Source organism: Glycine max, chromosome 3 (genome assembly GCF_000004515.6).
Source record: "Glycine max cultivar Williams 82 chromosome 3, Glycine_max_v4.0, whole genome shotgun sequence".
NCBI classification, from domain to species: domain Eukaryota; kingdom Viridiplantae; phylum Streptophyta; class Magnoliopsida; order Fabales; family Fabaceae; genus Glycine; species Glycine max.
The window spans coordinates 30,392,294-30,406,378 of record NC_016090.4 but is presented as its reverse complement, the minus strand read 5'-3'; positions in this window follow the sequence as shown (position 1 = coordinate 30,406,378).

Sequence of the window (14,085 nt, the reverse complement as noted above, 5' to 3'; positions counted from 1 at the left end):
AGGACCTTTGTAGCCTAACTTGTTAATTTAATGATTTTTTCCCAGTGAGTTTATGATATGAATTTTTCATTTGAGCTATGCTTGGGGGATTTTTTCCCTCATAGATTTAAGGACTTAAAATATTCCAATGAAGCCTAACTAAACTGCATTTTTGTGAATTTGAAAACAACTGATATTATCTCCATATGAAATAGTAAAGTTTTCTCATTTAGTTATTTGGGATTTTCTTCAATTGAGCATTGTGGTTCAATGGAATTATCTTTTCCTAGATTCCTAGAGTGGAAAAAATGCTTCGGAAAGAGACTCATCTAAGAAAAGCTGTTGAAGGGGAAGTAAACAATATGAAGATTCAAGTGGCTGAACTAAAAAAGTCAGAGGTTTGTTTCTGTGCCTCCAATGTTTATAATTTTCATTTGCATGTCCTCTTCTCTCCTTGTTGGTATCTGGATTAATTTTACTCTGAAATTCTTATTGTAATAGGCATCAAGAAAGTCAGAGATCTTAAAACTTCATACCATGTTATGAAATGAAGTTTCCTAACCTATCTTTCCTAAACAACTTATTCCTTTCATCATTTGTTTTCTGCATTAGCAAAATCTGATGTACATAAGAAAAAACTAGCAAAACCAACATTCAGAGACTGATTGACAAGTTTGCCAAGTTTTATACCCCAGGTTAGTCATACATAATCTTCAAGAGGGTTTTAAGAGCCTTATACTGATTTATTTTTGGTTTCATGTAGCCATTTTAATTCACTTTTTCATATAGAGAACATTTTAGACTTATATGATATCTATATTGTGTTTAATATAAGTGATGAGAACTGTATATAAAAATTAGTATAAGTTATTGAAATGATTGTGATGAACAACCTTTTAAATTGTACTGCTATAGTTATTGAATTTCAATTTAAGTTGCATGAAAATTGCAATAGTATGATTTTTCACATTCGCTGGGTTAAACAAGAATAATTTATTACATTGAAAACTTAATCAAGAATAATATGGCACATCTTTATATAGGTTGGAAATTTAATCTAGATAGTAGCTATATCTTTGTTATTTTAACTTTGATACATTTGCATTCTGGAATTTGATAATAACTTCTGATCAAAATGGATTAATTTTTGTATTTTAAATTTTGTATTTTCAGGCTAATCGTACTCCAAATTTCAAAGAAGATGCTTATTTGGGAGACAATTAAGCTAATTAAATCCCAAAAGATGTTGGCTAACAAATACTGTAGTGATATACATATTTTTTTTCTTTTTTTTTTCAGCAGTAAATTGATAAGCCTGGACTTTGGCTAGGCCCCAGTTCCCAGGGTTAGAGTGTTCCCTATTATAAGATAAGCCTACTCAGATCAAAACTAAACTAGTTGATTCTCTTTCGCCTATCGATCGACTTTAAGCAACCTTCGCATTTCTTGCTGAGATCCCAAGTCTCTAAGTGAGCCCTCTTGGCCACCCATGACCTTGGCTTTTTAGAGAATCTCGCTCCTGTGCCGTGGGACTTGTAGCTCGACAGTCCACCGGGTGGATTTGTTTATCCTTCCAGTTTCGAGTGTCTTCTTGGATAGTTATAGCGACCCATAAGCGCGAGATGTACCTTATGGGGGGGGGGGGGAGGGGGAAGGGTTAGCGGTCCACGTGACATAGTCCTTTCAGGCAGTGGCCGTTTAGTCCATGGTCCGTTAGATGGTCGGTGCAAGGCCAGAAATTGGAACACATTGATTCCGCTCATTCCTGTCCTTCGCTTCAGGGCCTGTCCCTCGGTGTGGTCAATACTCCATACTATACAAATTATTAGGTGTTTATTAATAACAAGTTTTTTTTCAGCATTAAAAATTATTGTGTTTATTAATAACAATTTTTTTAAGCAGTAAAATGGAATACCATGTACAAATTATTAGGAGTTTCATATAAGAAAAATGTGATATGAATTATCGTAAATGTCAAAGAAAAAAAAGCTCTAATTAAAAAAAATACATTCTAAGACGGTTCTGGGAAGATCGTCTTAGAATGCAATGCATTTTGAGACGATTCTATGCAACCGTTGTTGAATACGCGACACCTTTTTACGATGTTCTCTATGATGATGGTTGTTAATCAACGTAGTATGCTTTTTTTAACCGATGTAGAATCCAACTTCTGTAGTAGTGTTGGGGTAATGCTCAAATGAGCAAAACTCACTCATTACATGAATACAATGTTCCTTATATGACATAATTAGTTACAAGAGTAACTAACTTGTAACTAACTAAAGTAATATATATCTCTAATATGGGGCAAGGAGGGCGCCACTCAAGCTTGGTCTTTGGTGAATTGTGAGACTGTGTGCATGGCTCAAAGCTAGGGAGGGTTGGGACTTAGAGACAGTCGATAAGACAACATCTCATTGTTGGGTAAATTAATTTGGCATCTTATCCATTCTGTTGAGAAGCCTTGGGAGCAAATCTTGAGTCACAGGTACCTACAGGGTAACTCTGCTGGTAGTAGAGAAAGAAACCAAATCCTCATATATTTGGCAAGGCATCATGAAAGCTATGGATGAACTTAGAAGTGGTTTGGTGTCAAGCTGGAGGAAGGTCACTCATCCATGTGGTAAACTATTGGGAGAATGGCAGGTGGAGTTTAAATAGGTTGTACACAAAAATCTCACGGGAAATAAATACTTTTATTCAACAGGTTTTTGTCCCTACTAATCGAAGGGTAGTGATACAATCACATGGAAGGTGATGCCTTAGGGAATTACTCAACAGCTTCTAGCTTCAAGTGGTTGCATGGACCCTAGAGGGATATGGAATATATATATATATATATATATATAAGACTTTTAATCAATAATAAGAATAATAAAACTTTTAATATATATTCTTGGATTTAACATCGTCAAATATGCAAATTTGCTGGATATTAAGAATTTTATTGACCTTTTATATTTGATGGCATCACCAAATTAAAATATTCTTGCTCATTTTATTTTTTCATTTTGTGGTACCGACGGAATTTAAGATGTTACCAATAGATTTTCAACTTGTTGGTAATTTAAAATTACCGACAAAATTTTATCTGTCGGAAAAAAATCCATCGATAATTAGCCTTTTTCATGTATTGCAAGCTCTCGTTGAATGAAATATGTTCTTGTTGCTCCCACCCTAATGAGGATAACTAGAGCTGTCAAAATGGGCCGGCCCGAATGGCCCGATTTTTTTTCGGGCTTGGGCCTTAAAATTCCAGCCCAAATTAACATCTGGGCTTTTTAGCCCGGCCCGATAAAGCCCGCAAAAAATATGGGCTAGCCCGAATGGGCCATGGGCCGCCCACAGCCCGAATAAATAAAAAAAAAGTAATTGGGCCAATGCAAAAACACAACCCACAGCCCACACAAACAAAACACAACACGCACAGGAAACATCATCGCCTCTTCTTCCTTCCACAATCGCAACCCTCACAAATCACAATCGACAGAAACTGAGAAACTGAGACACTCATAATCGCAACCCTCACAATCGACAGAAACTGAGAAACTGAGAAACATCATCGCGTATCTTCTTCCTTCCACGCACGCACAGGACGACAGAAACTGAGAAACATCATCGCGTATCTTCTTCCTTCACTTATTAAGTTACTTCAAACGCTGCTACACCGCCACACCCTTCTCCTTCCCACAAACAGGTTTGTCCATTCAACCTTCTGCTTCGTCATTCGCAGAACCCTAGCTACTTCTGTCTTCCATGGATTCTTATGCTTCTGATTCATTGATTGGAAATGTTGCTGTTGAATAAATTTAATTTATAATTATATTTTTGTTTGTTAATTCATTTAACAGTGTTGCTTCTGAATTCATTGTTAATTGTTAATTTAACTGTTAATTTTATTTGTTAACAGTCTGTGGAATATGTGAACATTGATTGAGTCACTAAGATGTTATATGTCATGCCCGCTGCTTTTTTGATTTCTTTTGTTATTGCTGCACTTTTGTTATTGCTGCACTTTTGCTGCACTGTGTCTGTGGAATATGTTATTTCTGTATTTGTATTTGTTTGTAAGTTGTATTTGCTGCTGCACCAGCACTAATATATAGGTGGATATACATATTGTCTCTTAATATGTAAGAATTTGAATGTGTTTGATATAACTGTTGGTTAATATATGTATGAAATCCTGTTGTAGCTTATGCTTCTCAGTAGTCAGTACTGGCCACTTGCTCTAGTAATTTTGACAGGATGTTATTACCTGTATTGTTTATGAACAGCCAGCTTTCACTTTGACCATACTTTGATTCTAAGTGAGTTGCAAAATAGTTGAATTCAATTTTACACAGTATTATATAATTATATAATTGAAGTGTGCAGAATGATTTATGGAGAGGTGGAAGGCTCCATGATCCAGGTGTGGCTGCCCAGTAATATGTGTTCCAGCTTGGATTTAAGCACACACATTGGATGAAGAAAAAAAAAAGGAAAAAAATGTGGACTGGCCCGAAAGCCCGTACCGGGCCGGGCTCGGGCCATACTTTTCCTAGCCCGGCCCGATGTAGCCCGAAGCCCGATTGGGCCGGCCCGAAACGGGCCGGGCCGCCCGTTTTGACAGCTCTAAGGATAACATTTACACTTTGCGTGATTGCCTTTATTCTAAGGAGATTTGGATGCGTATGGCAGAGATCCACTCTCTGGTGTTCTACCATAATAATTCTGATATATGTTTGCAGGCTATAGTGAGACATAAAGACACAACTAGGTTGATGATTGTGCTTTGGTGGATATGGAGGTTTCGAAATAACCATATATTTGAGGATAATAAATGGACACCAACCAATATTTGTCATATGATTAATGTGATGGTTGTTGAAAACCATAAGCTTTTGAACCGCAGGACGCAAGTCACTCACAATGGTGCCCTCCTCCAATTTCGGTGATTAAAGTTAATGTAGACGGTAGCTTTTGTCCAACAACCTATAGATCAAATGGGTATATGGGGAGTTATCTGCGACAATGTGGGTAGATGGATGATAGAGTTTAGTGCTTAAGAGGAGAATGGTGATGCTTTAGAGTTCAAATTTCTTGCTACCAAGTGTGGCCTTGAGGTGTGTTGGGAAGAAGGCTTTGTTAGGAGAGTGATATGTGAAACTGACTGCAACAATGTTGTGGAGATTGTGCAAGAGCCTGTGGAGAAGCGCATTCGTGGCACATGTATGGAGACTTAGTCCATGAGATTAGAGGTTTGGTTTAATGCAACTGGAATCTATCTTTCTTTGTTGTCCCTCGGGAAGAAAACATGGTCGTAAATGAGCTTTCTAGATGGGGAGTAGCTACAGGCAGTGGTTGCACTGTTTGGAGGGTAGCTCCTCGGTTTACCCTAGAGGTCCTTTGTCAAGACAGTCTGGGGTAGTTTAACTTCTTTGTCCTTTTTATTTTCCTCTTTGTACCAAAAAAAGATGTTCACAATAATCATACTTAATTGATAATAGTTATATTAGGAAGTATAAAGATGTTCACAATATTCATGTCAAAAAAAGATTTTCACAATATTCACACTAATAAAAAAAAATTAGTTGACATAATTTAATTTTCCTATAATTTCATGTAAAAAATAAAATTATTTTTAAAATATTCTTCATTGGAATTTGATATCAGAAATAAAAAAGTCTTTAAAAATAAAATTAGAATTTAATATATAAAGAGTTATTTAGGAATGATATATAAAATCAAATAAGGCAAAATTATTTATTTATATTTAAGTCCAGACATATAAAAACCACTTTATTGTTTATACATGAGTCTACATTAAATACAATAACTTAGCAAAGTATCCGACTTTTGATTTTTTTTTTGTTTCTATTTATATATTGTTCAAGTTCTAACACTACTAAAAAATAATGTTTTTACGATGCACATTCTAAGACGTTGGTGGTATTTTTGTAATTAACGGCAACATAACTAAGACGGTCGTTGACACCCGTCTTTGAAGGTAGGACACGACTTCATTCTATGATGGGTTATAGTCGAAACCCATCTTTGTTAATTTATAAAAATAATTAAAAAAAAAGTTGTACGTATGTCGCGCATATACCGTTTGAACATCTAGCTAGCTGCGTTTGATCTGAACCCAAAGACGAAGTTGACAACCTCAAAGTTGAGATCTTGTGCTATGTCGTCCCGCCGTGTGTCATCAGTGACATCGTGGTCGTGCCACGCGTGCCCCGTCGTGCCTTTCCCCGCTATCGAAGGTGTGTGCTCTTTTTAATTTTTGGCTTTAACCTTGTACCATTATGGAGTGTCAATACGTTTTCTACTATTAGTATTGCTTGTTTGCTGAAATGTAGTTAACTTGGTTAATGTTTGCTTGCATTTTCATACCCAGCACCTATATAGTTATATTGTTGCTAGGTTTTTCAGAGAAATTGATTTCTGACCAAGACTAATGGTGTCATGTAGTTTAATCTCACCTAGTGAGATTAAATTATTATTGTTTTATAAAATGGAATGTAGAAAATAGCAAGTATATAGCATGAAGTGGTAATAGGTTTCTTAAGTAGACTACAAACTTGTATAAAGCTAGGTAGGAAACAAGGTCTCGGAAATTTAACTACACTAGACCTTTCGTACACCAACTTATCAGTCAAAGTGAATATTACAAATGTTGGCTCATCTTCCTTTCCCAGCATTACCAATCTAAAATTGGCATCCTGCAAATTGAAAACTTTCACTAGTTTCTTGAGAAATTAGTCTAGATTAACCACTGTAGATCTCTCAGATAACCATATCCAAGGGAGAGTGACCAACTGGATTTGGAAACCACAAATTCTTGGAAGCCTTAATATTTCTCATAATTTGTTGACTCATATGGAAGGACCTTTGCTGAATCTTTCTTCCCATTTGTTATACCTTGACCTTCATCAGAATAAACTTCAAGGGCCAATACTTGTTTTCCTAAGAATACGTGGTATTTGGATCTTTCAAGCAATAATTTTAGCTCTATTTTCCCACGAGACTTTGGTAATTACTTGTCTTTCACATCTTTTCTCTGTCTCTCAAAGAATAGTTTGAGTGGCAGCATCCCTAATTCCCTCTCCAATGCTTTATATCTTGAAGTGCTTGATCTTTCCAGTAATAACATTTTTGGAACAATTCCCTCATGTTTAATGACAGTGAGTGAGAACATTGGGGTGTTAAATCTGAAGAACAATAATCTCTCAAGCCCTATTCCTAATACAATCACAGCTTCTTGTGGTTTGTGGACTCTAAATCTTCGTGGAAACCAATTAGATGGGCCAATTCCAAATTCTCTTGCTTATTGCTCAAAGTTAGAGGTATTGGACCTTGGATCAAATCAAATCACAACTGGCTTTCCATGCTTCTTAAAAGGGTCTTACCCACACTTCGTGTCTTGGTTTTGAGGAACAACAAATTTCAAGGTTCCCCAACAAATTTGGTATTGTACAATAACTACCATAGATAGAAAACAAAAAAACTCACAAATGATTTTCTCATTGCTCTTCTTGTGTCCTCATCTGCATCTTGATATATTTCACGGAAAAATTTGTTCAATGCAACATCACCATCAAGTTTTTCTTCTTTCTCCTGAAATGAAGTGTTAGGGTAGGGGAAGGAAGTGTACCAACCTACAAAGAACAAAAACATTTTATATATGTACAGCTGACAAACATCTTTCTTAAGTTGAGCCAATATTGAAAATCCTATTGTTGTTTTGGTTTGATCTCATCATCATTGTCGTGACTTTCTTCTTCTCCCCCTTTAATTTCTATATTCTTTCCTTTAGAGGCTCATTTATATATATTTTTCATGAACTTGGCCATGTGATAATGGATCAATGAACTACAATTCAATGCAAGGAGTAGAGAATGATAATGTTTAGCCTGCTTAGCAGAGGATTTCAATCAAATGAATGTACCTTTAGTATTTCTAAGCAGACACTTAGAAACTAGAAGAATATAAATGCATATGTAAAGGTACAATTTAAATATTGTGCACCAAGACATATCTTTTGGCAATATTCAATTGCCAACTCAAGTTTTCAACTTCAATAATTTTATTTACCGGGTTACTTTAATAGCTAAATATCATTCCATGCGCTCCATGCTGCCATTTGGGATTCATTAAATGGCCCTAAACCAAAATAGAAATTTGACTCCTATGTTTTTTATGTATTGATCATTACTTCTTGAGATCCATTGAAATTTTTACAATAACAACTTTAATAGATAATTGCTTCTTATAGATTTGTGTTGTTGTTGTTGAAAAGGTGCTGAACATCCATTCAAAAGAAATAACAAATATTAATATTTAAACATTGTGTTTATATTTCTGAATTTATTGTATGATAATTAATAGCACTCTTTCCCGAGATCTCTTCTACCTTGTATGTTGTATTTTTAGAGGGAAACTTGCAGTTTTTTAAACACCACTTTGCATGCTGCACATTGCGACTTAGAAGCTGTGGATCCTGGTACATTAATTACTCACAATTTTTTAGAGCAATTAAGTATAATACAATTCTCTTGCTTTACAAGTATAGTATCTTAACCCTTTGTAGCCATTTTTATATTTCACATATTTCATCATTTTAGAAACATTATATATTGTCATGTAACATGGTCAGCATTAGTTATTTGACATCAGGTGCCTCAAGGCCATAATTGACAATATGGCAAGCCGTATTCATTTTTCTTAATAACATACATCAATAATCTTTATATGAATGCTTTAGTATGTCACCTAATTATAGTGTTTAGGATTGGTTGTAGGTACTTCTATTTCACTGCCAAAGGAAGTTAAGGCGATTTTCTATCGTTCTTGGTTGACTAAACATAAGCTCATACAATTTTCCCTGCCATCACCGCAGTGATAGTTATTGTTACATGTATCTTTCCAGGTATGTATGTTATCATCACACTTATAGGTATATTACATTTTTTCAAATATGTAAATTCTTAGATATTAAAATTATGTGCATGCTGAGTGACCCTTAGTTTCCCGTTCAAGCTTCAATATAGTGATTAATACGGAAAATTTGGATTAATCACTGTATTTGATCTTGAATTATCCATTTGGATAGTTTGGGAGCACTTATTTTGTTTATTTCATTCATAGTTATATGTTAAGTATGTTGTGTTATATTTGATTACGTTTCGGTTGACTGCATGTCGCTTTGTTCTCCTGGTGCATACTTAAGCGTGGTCAAATCATGTGACTTGTTTCATTTTGTACACTTGGATACCAATGTGAAATGCTGCCGAAATTTAATCAAATTTAGCATATCATACTTAACTTGTACATATGAATGACGTAAAAAATAAAAAGAGTTCCTGAATGGGATAGGACCACGCCTTTTTATGAAAAAGTGAGATTATCATGCATATATGATAACGTACCCGGTATTACAGAACATAAAACATGGGTTGAAGTTGGATTAAAGCACCTCGCATAAGCGAAGATTGTCAAAAGGGGGTTGAAGATTTCTTGCAAATTGCTGAACAAAATGCACCAGTATTAACTGCAAAATATTTCTGCCCATGTGTTAAATGTGTGAATGGGAGACATCAGTTGTTGAATGACATTAGATCGCATCTTATATGTGAGGGGTTTAGTCCGAGTTATACAAATTGGATATGGCATGTTGAATTTCCACATGTTTCAACAACCTTTCAACTTGAGCCAGTTCATGTACAAACCAGAGATCGAATGGAAGCCATGATACGTGATCTTGGCCAAGAGGGTTTTCGGGATGCTCATGCGCATTATTATGAAAAATTACAAACAAATTCAAAGAAGCCATTGTATGTGGGATGCACAACCTTCACTCGATTATTAGCTGTGCTAGGTTTGGTGAACTTGAAGGCCAGATTTGGGTGGAGTGATAGAAGCTTCACTGAGTTGCTTGTGTTATTGAAGAATATGCTTCCTGAAGATAACATTTTACCGAAGAGTCACTACGAGGCAAAGAAGATATTATGTCCCATCGGTATGGAGTACCAAAAAATTCATGCATGTCCTAATGATTGTATTCTGTACAAAAATGAGTTTGCGGAAATGTGTAACTGTTCGACATGTGGGGTGTCACACTATAAACTCAACGACGGGGAATGTAATGATGATGCATCCACAACCAACACTCGTTCAACAAGGGTTTGTTGGTATTTTCCAATAATACCAAGCTTTAAGAGATTGTTTGCTAGTGCATACGATGCAAAAAATGTAAGGTGGCATGCAAATGGAAGAATAATGGATGGGCTGCTCTGACATCCCGCTGATTCTCCATAATGGAAGACAGTTGGTCGATTTTATCCAAAATTTGGAGAGGATCCAAGAAACCTAAGGCTTGGTCTTGCTTCAGATGGAATGAATCCTTTCGGTAACTTGACCACCAATAATAGTTCATGGCCGGTTTTGTTAATGATTTACAACATTCCTCCTTGGTTGTGTATGAAGCGAAAATACATTATGTTGTCTATGATGATAGCGTGTCCAAAACAGCCAGGAAATGATATTGATGTTTATCTGAGTCCCTTGATTGAAGACTTGAGGAAACTGTGGGTAAACAGGGTTGATGTGTATGATGCGAATGTTCAAGACACCTTCAAGTTACGTGTAATGGTATTTTGCACCGTTAATGACTTTCCGCCTTATGGGAATTTGAGCGGATATAGTGTCAAAGGACACCATGCATGTCCTATTTGTGAAAAAAAAAACACTTGTTACATTCAACTAACACATGGGAAGAAGACAATATATACAAGACATAGAAGATTTTTGAGACCTAATCACCCATATCAGCGATTGAAGAAAGCATTTAATGGAGAAAATGAATTTCAAGTGCACCTCAACCATTAGGTGGACACGATGTTTATGATCGGGTGAAAGACATCATAACTATCTTTGGTAAGACACAAAAAAGGATGCATCTGAGAAGAACATTTGGAAGAAAAAGGTCAATATTCTTTAATCTTCCTTATTGGTGCGATCTACATGTTCGACATTGTCTGGACATTATGCATGTGGAGAAAAATGTGTGTGATAGTTTGATTGGCACCCTTGTTAACATTAAGGGCAAGACAAAGGATGAGTTGAAATGTCGTCAGGATTTGGTTCACCTGGGTATACGAGACCAGCTACATCTAGTTTCACTAGGTGATCGAACATATTTGCCCCCAGCATGTCACACAATGTCAACGACTGAGAAAAAAAGTTTTTGTCATTATCTGAAAAGTGTGAAAGTTCCACAAGGATAGTATTCAAATATCAAGAGCCTTGTGTCAATTAAGGATTTGAAATTGGTTGGCCTCAAATCTCATGATTTTCACGTATTAATGCAACAACTTTTGCCAGTGGCCGTTCATGGGATCTTGCCTGAAAAAGTTAGGGTTGCCATCACTCGCTTGCGTTTTTTTTAATGCTATTTGTAGCAAGGTTATTGACCCACAACAATGAGATAATTTGGAGAGTGAAGCTTCGATTATCCTATGTGAATTGGAGATGTATTCCCCCCCCCCCTCATTTTTTGACATCATGACTCACTTAATTATTTACGATGGATGTATCCGATTGAGTGCTACGTGAAGGTGTTGAAAGGATATACAAAGAATCAATATCGACTAGAAGCAAGCATTGTTGAAAGATACGTTGCTGAAGAAGCAATTGAATTTTGCTTAGAGTATACAAATACTACATCTCCAGTTGGGGTTCCTGAAAGTCATCATGACTCCATGTGAACTGATTGGCAAGTGTACCAAATGTCCAAGTAATAAAGACTCGAAAGTACGAGTGTTGATTTTCACAGGGACTTTGTTTTGTACTTGTGTTGGATAATTTCCAATTTATAGGAGAAAAAGATAAAATGAGGTATAAAAGATAAATTTAAAAGAACAAAGTATAAAATAATAACTATTAATAGAAAACAAAAGAAATAATAAGGAATCCAATTGGATGAGAATGTTAGAACCTAGCATGCCATATTTGCCTAGCATGTATTATTTTTTATTTTTCTCTATCAATCAGGCGAATTTATCCTACCCACATGTGTTAGAATACTTGCCCCTGATGCCTCACGATGACAAGCCTATTTTACCCATCTATCTCCCAAATGTCTTTGCAAAGAGTCAATAGATAAAATGCATAAAGTTCTAATTCTAGATGATTGATTTGATGCATGGGCATAATGCAATCAGTCTATGTCTAGCAACAATTTTATTAAGATACCCCTCCTTTTAGTTCTATTAGAAATTATCCTCTCTCGAGCGACTAATTCCTAAAACAAATGCATGCAAAACCTTTCTTGTTTTTCTATTAAGGATTACCCTCTGTCGAGCACCTAACCCCCAAAGATGATACAAGGATGAATAATGCATGAAATTAAAAGTAAGAAAGGATAATAAGAAAGAAAACACTTGTTTGCATGGATAAATATGAAGTGTACAATACATTTTTTGGCTTTTTAGGCCTGCTAGGCCCTAACTAAGGGTTTAGCCTCTCATAGCCATAAGAGACCTTACATTAGAAAAGGGATATAGGAACTGATGGAGGAGAAGGGATGGAAAAAAGGAATAGAAAATGATGAAAGAGAAGAAAGAATTTCCTAAGGAAGAGTTCTCAGGCTTTAGGTGTGTATTAGAGTTCTCAGGCTTTTCTCCTTGGCTTGACTCCCTTTTTATAGCTGCTGGAGTGGACTTGGGCTTGACTCCCTTTCTATAGTTGCTGGAGTGAACTTGGGCCTTATGCCAAAAAATCTTATTTATATTTTTAATATTTTCTAGATTTTTTTGCTTTTAATCGCTCCTTTTCATATCTTAAAGCCATAAATAAGAAAAATATCAATTCCTAATATTTAAGAAAAAAATAACTGCTAAATAAATATTTTTAAAGATATTTTCAATATATTTTTATTATAAAAAATAACTCATATTTAGCAGTTATCACTCCACGACTCAATGTAATGGTACACGAGCATTTAATGTTGCAACGATGGATCGACAACACCTGTCACAAGCTCATCTATATGTACTAAACAACACATCAGAGGTTATGTCGTACATAGATTGTCACAGAGAACATGTCTCAGATACGAACCCAAAAATGAAAAAGATGAAGTTGTTGTAAGAACACAACAAAACTTTCACTAACTGGTTTAGACAAACAATCTTCACAGATGGCAATGCTTCGAAGACACTAAGATTGTTAGTTGTTGGTCCAAATCTCAATGTTCCAACCTGGCAGGGATATGATATCAATGGCTATTCTTTTTACACAAGGTCACAGGATGCAAAAAGTATCGTGCAGAACAGTGGGGTTAGTGTTGAGGTTAGTCAGATCATTTTTGTAGTGTTTTTGATAATAATCTGATTCAAGCATCGATGCCTTACTATGGAGTCATTGAAGATATTTGGGAGCTTGATTACGATGAATTTAGAGTGTCTATCTTCAAGTGTCAATGGGTTAATGGAAATACCAAAGTACGGTAAGACAAATTGGGATTTACTTTAGTAGACTTGCAAAAGGTTGGTTACAACGACAACCCATTCATCATGGCAGTGCAAGCTAGACAAGTGTTTTACATCCAAGATCCGTGCGACTCGAGATGGTCAGTGGTTCTATCAGTGACCATATTGATGGTTCGTTAGTTGATGTGGGCAAGATGCCAGCTTTTTGTCAACAAATGCCTTTCATAAATGGTGAAGATCAGGAGAATGTTGTACATGGAAATCGAAATGATCATGATAAAGGTTTATGGGATAATATTTATACGTAATTGCTTATGTTTTTACTGGTAATGTATATAACATACCACATAATGTTTTTGTTTATGTATTTGAATATTTACAACTTAATACTTATACATTGTTTATATAACTGACATGTTGTGGTAACTTTATTTCTTTCACTTGTGTAGACTCATGACAACACCCCCAAGGTTCACTCCACATTCAGATATTCCTTTGGATGCTATGTCTAGGAGGCCTAGACAATCCACTCGGCTGAGAAGGTTGACTGTTCGAACCTTGGATCAGCCACAGCCTATAGTTAATGTCAATCCTACCATTGGGAGAGGATCAGGCCCTCATAAAGAAA